This window comes from Somniosus microcephalus, chromosome 7 (genome assembly GCF_052327205.1).
Source record: "Somniosus microcephalus isolate GS21.2 chromosome 7, FLI_Smic_1.0, whole genome shotgun sequence".
NCBI lineage: Eukaryota > Metazoa > Chordata > Chondrichthyes > Squaliformes > Somniosidae > Somniosus > Somniosus microcephalus.
The window spans coordinates 79,189,347-79,205,123 of NC_140993.1; the positions used below are offsets into that span (position 1 = coordinate 79,189,347).

At 52.5% G+C, this 15,777-nt stretch overlaps 1 protein-coding gene across 5 annotated transcripts in view; it reads right to left on the bottom strand.

The window, feature by feature from the left end:
• pdp1 (pyruvate dehydrogenase phosphatase catalytic subunit 1) overlaps positions 1-15,777 on the bottom strand; it is a 75,554-nt gene that overhangs the window by 37,212 nt on the left and 22,565 nt on the right. For 2 of the 5 annotated variants that reach the window (XM_085992663.1, XM_085992665.1), the window contains exon 2: positions 6,855-7,017. The exons of the other annotated variants lie outside the window; for them this stretch is intronic. The gene's annotated coding sequence lies outside the window, so the exon portion shown is untranslated. The remainder of the gene's footprint in view (positions 1-6,854; positions 7,018-15,777) is intronic. 5 annotated transcript variants of the gene reach the window in all.

Sequence of the window (15,777 nt, forward strand, 5' to 3'; positions counted from 1 at the left end):
TCCTGGGTGATCTGGGGGTGCCTTGATCGCCACGTGTGCGGTCGATGATGCCCTGCACGTGTGGGAAGCCAGCCAGAGCCGCAAACCCGAGTGCCTGCTCATTCTGACTGGTTTCATTGATGGCGAAATGTACATAACTGCCTGCCCTGGCAAACATGGCATCAGGTCACTTGTGGGCAGCTGACTTGTGAAATCCTGCAAATAGCTCCTGCAGATCCCTGGAAGGAGCCTGAGACAAAGAGGTTGAGGGTGGTGGTCACTTTGACAGCCACTGGTAATGTATCCCCCAGGTCCACTTGGCAGCAGGTCTTCTTCCAGCAGGCTACAGATGTCTGCCACAACCGGACACAATAGCCTGAGCCTCCTGAGGCTCTGCTGTTCAGTCATGTCCAGGAAGCTGATCCTCTACCTATATACCCACTGTTGGGGGTATCGCCTCCTGCAAACTGTATTCCTGTGCTCAACCCCTCTTTCCTGTGGAGCGGCAGGTCGGTCAGGAGAAGGCTGCTGCTGCTCCTGTTGGTTCTGCTGGTGCTCATCTTGGTCCTCATGAGGTCCAAGATGAAACAGCATAAGCGGCACCCATGCTAACCTGATATGACAGATGTAAAGTGGAGATCAGATGCACAATCTTCCAATGTAGTGAGAGTGACCTCCAATGTACTGAGAGTGACCTCCAAAGTTGTAGAAGTCATCAGCAAACAAGTGGTGTGAGCAAAAGCCTTTCCCTTAGGCAAGGAAGCAGGTGTGTGGTCTCAGTACTTATCGGATGTTTTGCCCATCATCTGTTCAGCCCCCTCAATTGCCACTGTGCTCTCACCTTGCTTTTACCAGCAAGGTCCAAGAAGCCTGGGATCCTGTGCATACACAGTAAAACAGGCTCTTAATTGAGTAAGGAAATCTTGTTATAATTGTACAGGGCCTTGGTGAAACCACACCTGAAGTACCATGCACAGTTTTGGTCTCCTTATCTGAGGGGGTGCAACAAAAATTCACTAGATTAATTCCTGGGATGAGAGGGTTGTCCTATGAGGAGAGATTGAGTAGATTGGGCCTATACTCTCTGGAGTTTAGAAGAATGAGAGGTGATCTCATTGAAATATACAAGATTCTGAAGGGGACTGACCAGGGTAGATGTTGAGATTATTTCCCCTGGCTGGAGTCTAGAACTACGGGACATATTCTTAATATAAGGAGTCAGCCATTTAAGACTGAGATGAGCAGGAAATTCTTAACAGAGAGTTATGGATCTTTGGAATTCTGTACCCCAAAGGGCTGTGGATGCTGAATCGTTGAGTATATTCAAGGCTGAGATAGATAGATTTTTGGACTCTAGGGGAAATCAAGGGATATAGAGATCGGATGGGAAAGTGGAGTTGAGGTCGAAGGTCAGTCATGAAGGCTCGAAGGGGTGTATTTTTTCAAATTCATTCTTGGGATGTGGGCTCGCAGACAAGATCAGCATTTATTGCCCATCCCCAATTGCCCTTGAGAAGGTGGTGGTGAGCCGCCTTCTTCAACCGCTGCAGTCCGCGTGGTGAAGGTACTCTCATAGTGCTGTTAGGGAGGGAGATGCAGGAATTTGACCCAATGACGATGAAGGAATGGCGATATATTTTCAAGTCAGGATGGTGTATAACTTGGAGGGGAACTTGGAGGTGATGGTGTTTCCATCCCCTGCTGCCCTTGTCCTTCTAGGTGGTAAAGGTCGTGGGTTTGGGAAGTGTTGTCGAAGAAACCTTGGCAAGTTGCTGCAGTGCAGGGATATACAAGAATGGATTAGGAAAAAAAGGAGGCTTTTGGCAGAGGACTAAAAACAGTGGAAGCCCTAGAGGAGTATAGAACGTGCAGAGGGGTACTTAAAAAAGAAAATAGGAGAGCGAAGAGGGGGCATGAAAAAACACTGGCGGGCAAAATAAAGGAAAATCCCAAGGTGTTTTATAAGTATATTAAGGGCAAGAGGATAACCAGGGAAAGAGTAGGGCCCATTAGGGACCAAAGTGCCAAACTGTGTGTAGAGCCGGAAGATGTAGGTGAGGTTTTAAATGAATATTTTGCATCTGTGTTCACTATGGAGAAGGATGATGTAGGCATAGAAATCAGGCAGGGGGGTTGTGATATACTTGAACAAATTAGTATTGAGAGGGAGGAGGTACTAGCGGTTTTAGTGGGCTTAAAAGTGGATAAATCCCCAGGCCCAGACGAGATGTATCCCAGGCTGCTGTGTGAGGCAAGGGAGGAGATTTCAGGGGCACTGACACAAATTTTCAGAACCTCTCTGGCCACAGGGGAGGTGCCAGAGGACTGGAGGACAGCTAATGTAGTACCATTATTCAAGAAGGGTAGTAGGGATAAACCAGGGAATTACAGGCCAGTGAGCCTAACATCAGTGGTAGGGAAATTATTGGAAAAAATTCTGAGGGACAGAATTAGTCTCCACTTGGAGAGGCAAGGATTAATCAAGGATAGTCAGCATGGCTTTGTCAGGGGGAGATCATGTCTAACCAATTTGATTGAATTTTTCGAGGGGTGACTAGGTGTGTGGATGAGAGTAGTGCAGTTGATATAGTCTACATGGATTTCAGTAAGGCTTTTGACAAAGTCCCGCATGGAAGACTGGTCAAGAGGGTAAGAGCCCATGGGATCCAGGGCAATTTGGCACATTGGATCCAAAATTGGATTAGTGGCAGGAGGCAGAGGGTGATGGTCAAAGGTTGTTTTTGTGACTGGTAGCTTGTGTCCAGTGGTGTACCGCAGGAATCGGTGCTGGGTCCTTTGCTGTTTGTAGTGTACATTAATGATTTAGATATGAATGTAGGAGGTATGATCAGTAAGTTCGCAGATGACACAAAAATTGGTGGAGTGGTAAATAGCAAGGAGGGAAGCCTCAGGCTACAGGACGATATAGACGAGTTGGTCAGAACAGTGGCAAATGGAATTTAACCCTGAAAAGTGTGAGGTGATGCATTTTGGGAGGACTAACGAGGCAAGGGAATACACAATGAATGGTAGGACCCTAGGAAGGACAGAGCATCAGAGGGACCTTGGTGTGCATGTACATAGATCGCTGAAGGCAGCAGGACAGGTAGATAAGATGGTTAAAAAGGCATATGGGCTAGTTGCCTTCATTAGCCGAGGCATAGAATATAAGAGCAGGGAGGTTATGATGGTGCTGTACAAAACGCTAGTTAGGCCACAGCTGGAATACTGTGTGCAGTTCTGGTCACCACACTATAGGAAGGATGTGATTGCATTGGAGTGGGTGCAGAAGAGATTCACCAGGATGTTACCTGGGCTGGAGCGCTTCAGCTATGAAGAGAGACTGGACAGGCTGGGGTTGTTTTCCTTAGAGCAGAGGAGGCTGAGGGGGGACCTGATTGAGGTGTACAAAATTATGAGGGGCATAGATAGGGTATATAGAAAGGAACTTTTCCCCTTAGTAGAGGGGTCAATAACCAGGGGGCATAGTTTCAAGATAAGGGGCAGGAGGTTTAGAGGGGATTTGAGGAAAAACTTTTTCACCCAGAGGGTGGTTGGAATCTGGAACTCTCTGCCTGAAAGGGTGGCAGAGGCAGGAACCCTCACAACATTCAAGAAGCATTTATATGAGCACTTGAAATGCCATAGCATACAAGGCTAGGGACCAAGACCAAGTGCTGGAAAATGGGATTAGAATACAGGGCTTGATGGCCAGCGGGGATACGATGGGCTGAAGGGCCTCTTTCTGTGCTGTATAACTCTAGGGCCTAGAAATTCAGTTGTTAGCGCCAGCCGCTAGCGCCTTAAGAGGGCGAGAAGTGGGGCACGAAGCGGCTAGCGCCCAGGCGCGGCGCGATCTGCGCCTCTCGCGAACTTCAGTCAAGAATTAGCAGCGGCGCAAAACCGCAGCGCCCACTCAGGTGCGCATGCAGATCCTGACGTCATTTCATGGTGCAACGCCCTTGGTGCACCCCGAACCGGAACTTCAGTGGCGCCCCCCTTCTGTGCGCCTGGCGCTCCCAGCGACTGGTTGAGTGGAACGGTTCCCAGTCGCTGTGGGGCGCTATTTAAAGGGGACTCTTCCTGCATGCTTTTTGGCAGCCATTTTGTTCCACTCCTGTGTGAGAGAGAGAGATTTGGAGAGAGGCAAAGGGAGAGAGCTTTCTGCTTTGACTCAGCGCTCGCACAAGTACTTCTGGCTTCAGGCCAGAACTTTGCAGTTGGATTTAACTTTCAGTGCCATAGCCTTGAGTCGCCACATATAATGGGGGCTGCAATGGGTGGAAACGTTGGGTTTCTCCATTGCACTGAAAGGGCTCAGAGACGCAGAGAGAGAGTGCCAATCATGGCCAGACGGAGGAGGGCCAACAGGCGTCGGCACAGGAGGCCTTACCCACCCAGGGTATACCGCCAGCAGTTCTCATACCTCAACATGTCTGAGGAGCAGTGTATTCGGAGGCTGCAATTCAGAAGGGAGGTGGTCACTGAGATCTGCCACCTGCTTCAGAGAGATCTGCAGCCACAGCTGAGGAGCAGGACGTCGCTGTCGGTGGCAGTGAAGGTGACAGTGGCTCTCAACATCTATGCCACCGGCTCCTTCCAATCTGCTACTGGGGACATTGCCAATGTCTCCCAGTTCGCGATGCATTGCTGCATCCGCCAGGTGACAAATGCCCTCTTCAGAAGGAGACGTCAGTACATTTCCTTCCCCATGACCCCGGACAAGCAGCAAGAGTGCGCAATGGGATTTGCAAGAATAGCGGGCTTCCCCATGGCCCAGGGCGCCATTGACTGCACGCATGTGGCTTTGCGGGCGCCTCTAGAGAATGCCGAGGATTACCGCAACCGGAAGGGCTACCATTCGCTGAACATCCAGTTGGAGCGTGACCACAGGCAGCTCATACTAGCTGTCAATGCCCGCTTTCCAGGCAGCAGCCACGACGCCTTCATCCTGCGCCAGACTTCTGTGGCAGACATTTTCGAAGCCCCGGCTCACCCAGGAGGCTGGCTTATTGGGGACAAGGGCTATCCTTTGTGCACCTGGCTGATGACCCCGCTCCGTGCGCCCACCACCCCTGCTGAAGAACGATACAATGACAGCCATCAAGCGACCAGGAACATCATTGAGCACACAATCGGCATGCTGAAGCAATGGTTCCGCTGTCTGGACCATTCCGGGGGAGCCCTACAGTACTCGCCCGAGTACCCCATTTCGTTGTAGTGTGCTGCATGCTGCACAACCTGGCTATCCTCAGGACTCAGCCACTGCTAGCAGACATTGGAGGACCACCAGAGGAGGAGGAGGAGGAGGAGGAGGAAGAGCACCAAGACGGGAGGGAGGCACAAAGTGCAAGGGCCGTCCGTCAGCGGCTTATTGCAAGTCGGTTCTAGGCCCCCTCTCGGAATGGCTTGTGCCATTGAAAGAACATGAATGGAGCTGCTCTGCAAACCCTCAGCCGGTCAAGGCAACAAATAGTTCAAAGTGCAAACATGGACAATCTGAATAAAGACCATTTTTTATTTGACAAACTCTGTGCCCTTCCCGCATGACAAACAAATACAGAGAAACCCCCCAAAAAAGTCAGACACATAACTGGCTCTCACAACCTGGAGAAAATGAAAAAAAGTTAAACAAAAATGACCATGATCCTCGGCCTTCATATAAAAAAAACATAAAATCCTCGGCCTTCATATATAAAAAAACAAATTCTCGGCCTTCATATAAAAAAAACCATTTTGCCACACCTTCTACTTTTTCTCCTGCGAGGGTGATCCGCCTTGCTTGCGCGATTGGCCCCTTCCCGCCCTGCAGCTCCTCCTCAATGGGACCGCAGTGGCTGCAGCAAGGTTGGGGGAAGGCTGCTGAGGGTCAGATGGTGAGTCGGCAGATGCCCTTGGGGGACGGCCTGGACCAGCTCTGGGCCTGGAGGGCCCGGCTGCTGACTGCTACAACTCTGCTTGGGCGGCAGCAGTCTGTGCTACGGGTGGTAGCAGCTGCAGTGGAGGAGTGACAGTGTTGGCAGCAGGAATGCTGCCAACCTGACAGAGCACAGGCACTCCCTGGTCGGCTGATACACTGGCACTCGCACGGGCCAGCACTGAAGCATGCGCAGCAATCTGCTGAAGCACAGCCTGCTGGGCTGCTGCGGCACGGCGAGGGCCCCAGCGATTCCTGGTCGATCCAGCGAGGGTGGCAGCAGTTAGTGCCCGTGTGGCCCTGATCTGTGTCTGCATCAGGCCAGCCAGTGAATGCATGGCACAACTAAGCACTTGGCTGGAAGCCGCATGTGATGCAGCGAAGTCCTGCTGACTCCTAGCCTGTGCTGCCCCGAAGTCCTGCAGACTCCTGGCCTGTGCTGCCCCGAATTCCTGAACACTCCTTGCCAGTGACTCTATGGAGTCAGGCATCCTTGCCACTGCAACCATGAGCTCAGTGTGCCTGCGCTGAGCCTGTGCGCCCATTTCACCAAGGAGCCGCACCTCCGGGGAGAAGGCCGCAGAGCTTCCCCACCCCTCCCGCGTTGTTGCAGCCTGCTGGGCCCTGGAGCTTCACCCTCATTAGACCCTTCCCCCCTCCAGGGAAGATGTGTCCCCATCATGGCCATGGGCTGCCTCGGCTGAGGGTGGCACTGATGGGCCGGCTTCCTCTTCCTCGAATTCCGAATCAGACACAGTGCCAGCTTGAGGGCCTGCCTCCTCACCTGGCGATTCAGCATCTGAAAGCAGGGAGGCACAAGAGTTGCTTTAGAGTGAGGACAGGGCAGCAGCGAGGGAGGCATGAGTGCTGCTATGCACTGCATTGGTTCGAGTGTGGCAAAGGATGCTGGTGTGAGGCACAAGTGGAAAGAGAGAGGTCAAAAAGGTGATGACCTTACCATTGCTGTCCAGAACGGGGTCGGCATCTCCATTGGCGATGGGGCCAATCAGCTGGCCTCCCATAATCCGCTCAACTCGCTGCTCCAGGTCGCTGAGCTCTTTAAGGTCAGGACGGCCTCCCCCGGTCCATAGCTGCTGCCTGCGATTGTGGACCAGCTTGCCCTGCAAGAGAAAGGACGGCCTCTGAGTACAGTGTCAAGCCCTGATCTTGCCTGCACTGCCTCCTATGGTGGAATAGCCCTGACAGTGTCAAGCCCTCATCTTGCCTGCACTGCCTCCCATGGTGGAATAGCCCTGACAGTGTGTAAAGTGGTGAATGTGCATGTGATTTTCATGAGAGTCCCATAGTTGTTGGATGAGGGCTGGGCATTGGGGCTTTCAGGACCCTTTGGCCGTAAAGTGAGGTGCACATGCAGGGATGAAGAGGATACTGGAAAGGGTACTCACCCTGACAACCCGAGTGAGGTCATTGAACTTTTTTTCTGCACTGCGTGGGTGTCCTGGGGACCAAGCTGCTGGAGGTCACTCTGTTTGCCACCTCCCTCCAGGCTTTTCTGTACTCGCTGGGCAGCGGCCTCCTGCCACTGTCAGGGAATAGGGTAGGTCGCCGGCGCTCCACTGCGCCAACCAGAACCTTCAGGGCACCCTCACTAAAGCGCTGCGCTCGCTCCCTGGCCTTCTCCATAGTCGTGGGCATTGCAATCTTGAAGCAGCTCTGTTTAGGCCTGGATTCAGGGCTGCAGTGTGCAGGGCGTGGAAGCAAAACAAATCGATCCTCCCCCTTTAAGAGCTGATTGGCGCCAGCGTGTCTGCCTTCAATCAACAACTCGCCGCACCTGCGCTGCACCCGCCCTTGGTGGTAGCGCCTCGGCTCGCCGGCTTAGCGCCTTATGATAGTCGTGCACCACCTGCTTTAGCGCAGCAGCAACCTCTTGGGGCAATCCAACTCAATTTCGGCGAAGGTGGCGCTAAGTAGCACCCCAAACGTGGCGATACTGAATTTCTAGGCCGATGACTCTATCTTGTAGATGGTTCACATTGCAGCCACGGTACGCCGGTGGTGGAGGGAGTGAATGTTTAAGGTGGTGGATGGAGTGCCAATCAAGCGGACTGCTTTGTCCTGGATGGTGTCGAGTTTCTTGAGTGTTGTTGGAACTGAACTCATCCAGGCAAGTGGAGAGTATTCCATCACACTCCTGACTTGTGCCTTGTATATGGTGGAAAGGCTTTAGGGAGTCAGGAGGTGAGACACTCGTTACAGAATACCCAGCCTCTGACCTGCTCTTGCAGCCACAGTATTTATGTGGCTGGTCCAATTAAATTTCTAGTCAATGGTGACCTCCCCCTCAGGATGTTGATGTTGAGGGATTCGGCGATGGTAATGCCGTTGAATGTCAAGGGGCAGTGGTTAGGTGCTCTATTGTTGGACATAGTCATTGCCTGGCACTCATGTGGGGCAAATGTTACTTCCCACGTATCAGCCTGGAGTATGGCCTACTCCTGCTCCTAATTCTTACGTTCTTATGGATCAAGCCCACAATATCAATTAGTTTGAAATCCCTGGAGTAAGGAAATGCACATGCTGGCGAGAAAAGCCTTTTGTGTGAACTATCAAAGAACTCTGACAAGCAAGGATGAATTTCCAGTTGGTTGGGTAGTAACGCACTACTGACAGAAGTGAATCTATTTAGTTGCTGTTATTTTTTACTAATGGTAACTGACATTAGATTATTCAAATAACCACCAAACTATGTGGTGGGGCTACAGATAATGACATCACTATTCCCAGGCATAATTCCCCCGTCAATCACGCCTGGAGATCAGACTACTGTAAGTGACTGGGATTGATTTTACACATATAATTTGTTATATCCAACCAGCCTTAACACACTGCATTTTTCTGGAGAAATAACCAATTTGTTATATGCAACAATCTTCAACTCACTGGCCGCAAAATTCCCCCCTTAGCGCCGGCATTTAAGGTCGGTTTCAGCAGAAAAATGGCGGCTGCCTCGCTTCCGGTCACGGCCTGCTATTTTGGACAAAACCACACAACTGCACGCCCTCTCCAAAGCATGCACAGCTGAACGTGTGTTCAGCTGCATGAGGGAACCCCTACCTGCGGTACTTAAAGGGATTATCAACTGGCAGGTAACTTGAGTTTTGATTTCTACTGGCTCTATGTAAGTTTATGCAACTCTTTGGGGCTTTTTACAATTATTTAAAGTTGGTGATGTGACAGGGAGTGGTGCTGCAAGTGGAGAAGGCCTTGCTTCTGAATTTAAGGGTTCTGCTCAGACCACTTGTTCCCAGTCATGAGGGCTCTGCTTGCAGTCCTCCTGGCGCTGCAGCATGACAAGGAGATGGAGCGAAGGCAGCAAAGAAGAGGACAAGCTGCTCACAGAGGGAGGAGGAAGAGGGGCAGGAGGACTCTCAGCAGGAGGCCTTACCCACCTAAGGTCTTCCAAGAGCACTTCCCCTACGTGCACTTAAGCCAGGAGCAGTGTATTCAGAGCCTTCGCTTCACCAAGGAGGTGGTCACAGAACTCTGCCATCTCTTGGAACCAGACCTGCAGCCTCAGAGCAGGGTGACAACGGCACTGCCCATGGCCCTAAATTCGCCAGCGAATTGTTCCAGTCTGGAGCAAGCGACATAGCAAACATCTCCCAGTTCGCCTCCCATCGCTGCATTTGTGAGGTCACAGAGGCTCTGTACTCCAGGAGAAGGGACTTCATTGTCTTTTCTCTAAACAGAGAGAAGCAGGAGGAGTGCGCACATGGCTTTGCCAGGATATCGGGCTTCCCCATGTTGCAGGGCACCTTCGACTGCACATGGCTTTGCGGGCGCCGCATATCAATCCCGAGATGTACCGCAACATGGCTGCATTCACAGTGACAATGAGGTGCTTCTGCAACAAAGCAACCCCCTTTAAGAAACACAAAGAGCCTAGGCAAAATTTTATTAGCCCATAGACGGCACCCGATATCGGCCCCTCTCTTGAGCGCTGAGCCAACCAGCAGCGCGTTTAGCGTGGAACTCAGCGCTTTAATCAATATAATGAACAGGCAGCACGAATTCTGTGTGCTGTCTGCACCACTTTGAACAGGCGTGGGCAGATTGCGCTTCACGATCCCTGCGCCCGTTTTTGGATCTAATCCAATTTCACCCCACTGCATTTTGCGGAGAGGATTGATGTGTATATGGACTTTCAAAAGGCGTTTGACAAAGTACCACATAATAGACTTGTTCACAAATGTAAAGCCCATGGGATTAAAGGGACAGTGCAAGTGTGGATACGAAATTGGCTAAGGATCAGAAAGCAGAGAGTAGTGGTGAATGGTTGTTTTTCCAGACAGATTACATAGGATATACGGCACAGAAACAAGTCATTCAGCCTAACCAGTCCATGCCGGCGTTGATGCTCCACACAAGCCTCCTCCCGTCTTTCCTCAACTAAATCTATCAGCAAAACCCTCTATTCCCTTTTCCCTCATATGCTTGTCCAGCCTCCCCTTAAATGCATCTATACTATTGGCTCCAACCACTCCCTGTGGTAGCGAGTTCCACATTCTCACCACTCTTTGGGTAAAGAATTTTGCTGTGAATTCCCTATTGGATTTCTTGGTGACTATCTTATATTGATGGCCTCTAGTTATGCTCTTCCCCACAAGTGGAAACATTCTCTCTATATCCACGCTATCAAAATTTTTCATAATTTTAAAGACCTCTATTAGGTCACCCCTCAGCCTTCTTTTTTCAAGAGAAAAGAGACCCAGCCTGTTCATTCTTTCCCGATATGTATACTCTCGCATTTCTGGTATCACCCTTGTAAATATTCTCTGCACCTCTCTCCAATGCCTCTATATCCTTTTTATAATATGGCTACCAGAACTGTACGCAGTACCCCAAGTGTGGTCTAACCAAGGTTTGATACAGGTTTAGCATAACTTCCCTACTTTTCAATTCTATACCTCTAGAAATAAACCCTGGTGCTTGGTTTGCTTTTTTTTTTGGCCTTGCTAACCTGTGTCGCAACTTCTAGTGATTTGTGTATTTATACTTTGTTCCTCTGCCTCACCTAGACTCTCAGCCTCCAAGTGATAAGTGACCTCCCTATTCTTCCTACCAAAATGTAATACCTCACATTTATCTGTGTTGAACTTCATTTGCCAATTATATGCCCATTCTACAAGTTTATTATGTCCTCCTCAGTTTGTTGCAGTCCTCCTCAGCATTGGCTATCCCCCCCCCCCGCCGCAATTTGGTGTCATCTGCAAATTTAGAAATTGTGTTTTTGATTCCAAAGTCTAAGGGGGAGAAGTTCGGTTGGCAGCGCCTCCAATTAGTGCCTAAAGAGGCTGAGAAGTGGGGCGTTAGCCAATTTTCAGCCAGACGCAGTGAACCCAGTGCCTTCTCCTATATTGAGTGGGCATTTTGCGCCGGCGCTAAACCTTAGCGCCCGCTCGCGGGCGCAGGCAGATCATGACGTCATTTCAGTGTGCAATGCCTTTTGGGCGCCCTGGACCGGAAATTCAGTGTTGCGCCCCTCCGTTCCGCCTGGCGCTAATAAGGACTGCTTACCTGGAACGTTCCCCAGCCGCTCTCGGGCTAGGGGGGCGCTCTTTAAAGGGGACTGCACTGGTATAAAAGCGGCAGCCATTTTGGGAGCACAACTTCCTCGAGACTTTCACAGAGTTGCTGAGCTGCACTCTGAGAGCCATTGCACCAGTGAGCCAGCGCTGGCCAGAGGAACTTCAGCCTTCTGACCATCACCTTGCTGCTGGTGAGCATTTACAACGTTTACAATTTCTTGTGCGCTATTATTATGGGGGCTGCATTGGAGGGGAACGTCCTGCTGCTGAACCATCTGGAAAGGGCACAGAGACACAGGGAGAGAGGGGCAGGAATGGCCAGACGGAGGAGGGTCAACAGACGTCGCCACACCAGGCCTTACGCTGCCAGGGTTTTCCGACAGCAGTTCTCTTACTTGAACATGTCAGAGGAGCAGTGTCTTAGAAGGCTGTGCTTCAGAAAGGAGGTGGTGACTGAGCTGTGCCACCTGCTTCAGCCAGATCTGCAGCCTCAGATAAGGTGCAGGACCTCTCTGTCGGTGGCTGTCAAGATGACTGTTGCCCTGAATTTCTATGCGAGCGGTTCCTTCCAGGCCGCAACTGGGGACATCGTTAACATATCGCAGTTTGCGGTGCATTGCTGCATCCATCAAGTAACAGATGCCCTATTTAAAAGGAGACGGCAGTACATCTCCTTCCCTGTGACACTGGAGAAGCAGCGGGAGCGCGCAGAGGGCTTCGCAGCAATAGCGGACTTCCCCATGGTGCAGGGCGCCATTGACTGCATGCACGTGGCTTTGCGCACGCCTGTTTTGAATCCGGAGGAGTTCCGCAACCGCAAGGGGTTCCATTCCTTGAATGTTCCGCTGGTCTGTGACCACCGACAGCTGATCCTCGCAGTCAATGCGCGGTTCCCTGGCAGCAGCCACGACGCCTTCATCCTGCGCCAGACTTCAGTTGCAGACCTATTCGAGGCCCCGGCTCACCCAGGAGGCTGGCTTCTCGGTGACAAGGGCTATCCTCTGTGCTCATGGCTGATGACGCCGCTCCGTTCGCCCAGCACTCCTGCTGAAGAGCGCTTCAATGCGAGCCATCAGGCGACGAGGAACATTGTGGAGCACACAATCGGTGTGCTGAAGCAGCGGTTCCACTGTCTGGACCATTCCGGAGGCGCCTTGCAGTACTCACCAGAGCGAGTCTCCCACTTCGTCGTAGTCTGTTGCATGCTGCATAACCTCGCCATCCTGCGCACCCAGCCAATGCCACCAGCCATTGAAGCACCAGCGGAGGAGGAGGAGGAGGAGGAGGAGGAGGAGGACCAAGACGGGAGGGAGGTACAAACTGGAAGGGCCGTCCGTCAGAGGCTCATAACAAGCCGCTTCTAGGCCCCTCTGACGGAATGCTTGGTGCCATTCGATGAGGAGGAATGGAACCGTCCGGATAACCCAAAGCCTATGAAGGGCAGTGAATGTAAATATCAGACATGGCCAATGTAAATTAAAAAAGTTGTTTATTTTGCTAAATGTGCTTCCTTCCAACATGACAAAGCAATGGCAACAGAAAGCAAAACTAACACACTAACACATAAGTGACTCGCAACACCCGGGAGACTATCCAAAACATTACTAACATTGAGACCAGCATCCACGGCCTTGATTTCTACAAATAAGACGTCTCAGCTGCACCTTCTACTCTTTCCCCCTTGATGGTGATCTACTTCTCTTGTGAGATCGGCCCCTTCCCTCCCTGCAGCTCCTCCGTAATGGGACCCCAGTGGCTGCATCAAGGCTGGGGGAGGCCTGCTGGCTGTTCGAAAGCGCAGATGCCCCTGAGGGACGTCCTGGACGACCTCTGGCCTTGGAGGGTCCGGATGCTGACTGCTCCAACTGTGCATGGGTGGAAGCAGTCTGTCCTGCAGGTGGTGGCAGCTGCAGTGGAGACGTGCCAGCGGTGGCATCAGGAATGCTGACATCCTGAGAGCGGACAGCAGCTCCCTGGTCGACCGACACACTGGCACTCTGACGGGGCAGCACCGCAGCATGCGCACCAATCAGTTGGTCCACAGATTGATGCCCTGCTGTGGTGCTGCAAGGGCCCCGGGTAATCCCGCCTGATCCAGCGAGGGTGGCAGCAGTCATTGGTCGCGTGGCCTCAATATGCGTCTGCATGAGACCAGCGAGTGACTGCGTGGCAGCACTCAGCACTTGCGTGGCAGGTGCCAGAGCTTCGGTGAAGCCCTGGACAGTCCTTTCCAGTGCTTCGCTGAAGGCCGGGACAGTCCTTTCCACTGCTTCGGTCAAGCCCTGGACAGTCCTTTCCAGTGCTGCCCTGAAGCCGTGGACAGTCCTTTCCAGTGATGCCCCAAAGTCCTGGACACTCCTTGCCTGTGCTGCCCCAAAGTCCTGGACACTCCTTGCCTGTGCTGCCCTGAAGTCCTACGCACTCCTTGCCTGTGCTGCCCTGAAGTCCTGCGCACTCCTTGCCAGTGCTGCCCCGAAGTCCTGCGCACTCCTTGCCTGTGCTGCCCCGAAGTCCTGCGCACTCCTTGCCTGTGCTGCCCCGAAGTCCTGCGCACTCCTTGCCTGTGCTGCCCCGAAGTCCTGCGCACTCCTTGCCTGTGCTGCCCCGAAGTCTTGGACACTCCTTGCCAGTGTCTCGATGGATTCAGGCATCCTTGCCACTGCAGCCATGAGCTCAGTGTGCCTGAGCTGAGCCTGGGCACTCATTTCTGCGAGGGAACGCACCTCTTCTGCGCTCTGTGCAGCAGTACTTGCGGCCTGACTCGCCCTCCGGGGAGACGGCCCCCGAGCTTCCCTACCCCCCTTGCATTGCTGCAGCCTGCTGGTTCCTGGAACTGCTTTCTCCTCAGAGCATTCCCCCCTGCTCCCCTCCAGGGAAGTAGTCTCCCCAGTCTGCAGAGGGGCTGGCTCGCCTGAGGGTGGCGGGGATGGTCCAGCTTCCTCCTGCTCGTCGCCTCCGGAGTCAGTGGCAGTGGCAGCTTGAGAGCCCGGCTCCCAAGCTGGTGATGCAGCATCTGAAAGCAGGGAGGTTGAAGAGTGGCTTTAGTGAAAGGACAGGGTGGCAGCAGGGTGCTGCAATGCTCTGACATGGGTCCAGAGTGAAAAAGCATGCTGGTAGGGGTAAGAAGTGGAAGGAGAGAGTTCAAAAAGGTGATGACCTTACCATCGCTGTGCACAATGGGGTCGGCAGCTCCAGTGGTGACAGGACCAGTCATCTGGCCTCCAACAATCTGGTGGACTCGTTCCTCCAGGTCCGTCAGTGTCTGCAGCTAAGGAGGGCCTCCTCCGGTGCGAAGCTGCTCCCTCCGGTTCCTGGCCAGCTTGGCTTGCAGGAGAAAGGACGGGAAGTGATGAAACATGCTGGCCTGAGCTGACATCACATGCCCCCATGGTAGATTAGCCCTTCCATTATGCATTGAGCTGACATCACATGCCCCCCATGGTAGAATAGCCCTTCCATTATGCATTGAGCTGACATAACATGCCCCCCATGGTAGAATAGCCCTTCCATTATGCATTGAGCTGAATGTGCGTGTGTGTTTCCAGAAAGGGCCATGGGTGCTGGCTGACAGATGGCCATTGGGGCTTCGCGCACCCTCTGGCCATAATGTCAGGTGCAGATGGAGGGATGAAGAAGATGGCGAAAAAGGCACTCACCCTAATGACCCGAGTGAGGTCGTTGAACTTCTTTCTGCATTGCACAGGAGTCCTGGCCACCACGCTGGTTGAGGTGACTCTTTGACAAACTTCCCTCCAAGCCCTGCGGTACTCGCTCTGATGAGACCTCCTGCCATTGTCGGGGTACAGCACAGCTCGCCGGCGCTCCACTTCATCAACCAAAGCATCCAATGCCCCATCGGTAAAGTGCTCCGCTCTCTGCCTCACCCTCTCCATATGTTCAAAGTTTGGAACGCCACAGAAAGCACAGCGCTGATTTTGAGGCCTACAAGGCGCAGAGTGTGGCTGCTGCTCCTAATTGACCCGCCCCTTTAAGAGCTGGCCGGCGCCAGCATGTCTCGGGGTAATCGATTATTGACAGCACCTGTGCTGCGCCCGGCCGCTGACATATTGAGTAGCGCCGCCGGGTTAGCGCCTTAAGACTCCCGTGCAGCGCCTGAATCAATGCCGCAATCACCTTTAGGGGCGCAGCAACCCAATATCGCTCGAGGTGGCGATAAGTTGCGCCTGGCGATAAAATTTGCGCAGCGCCAATTCTAATGCCCCAAACGGGGCTATACCCAATTTCTCCCCCTAAATCTTTAATGTAAATTGTGAACAGCAGTGGTCCCAGCATTGATCCTTGTGGAACACCACTACCCACCTTCTGCCA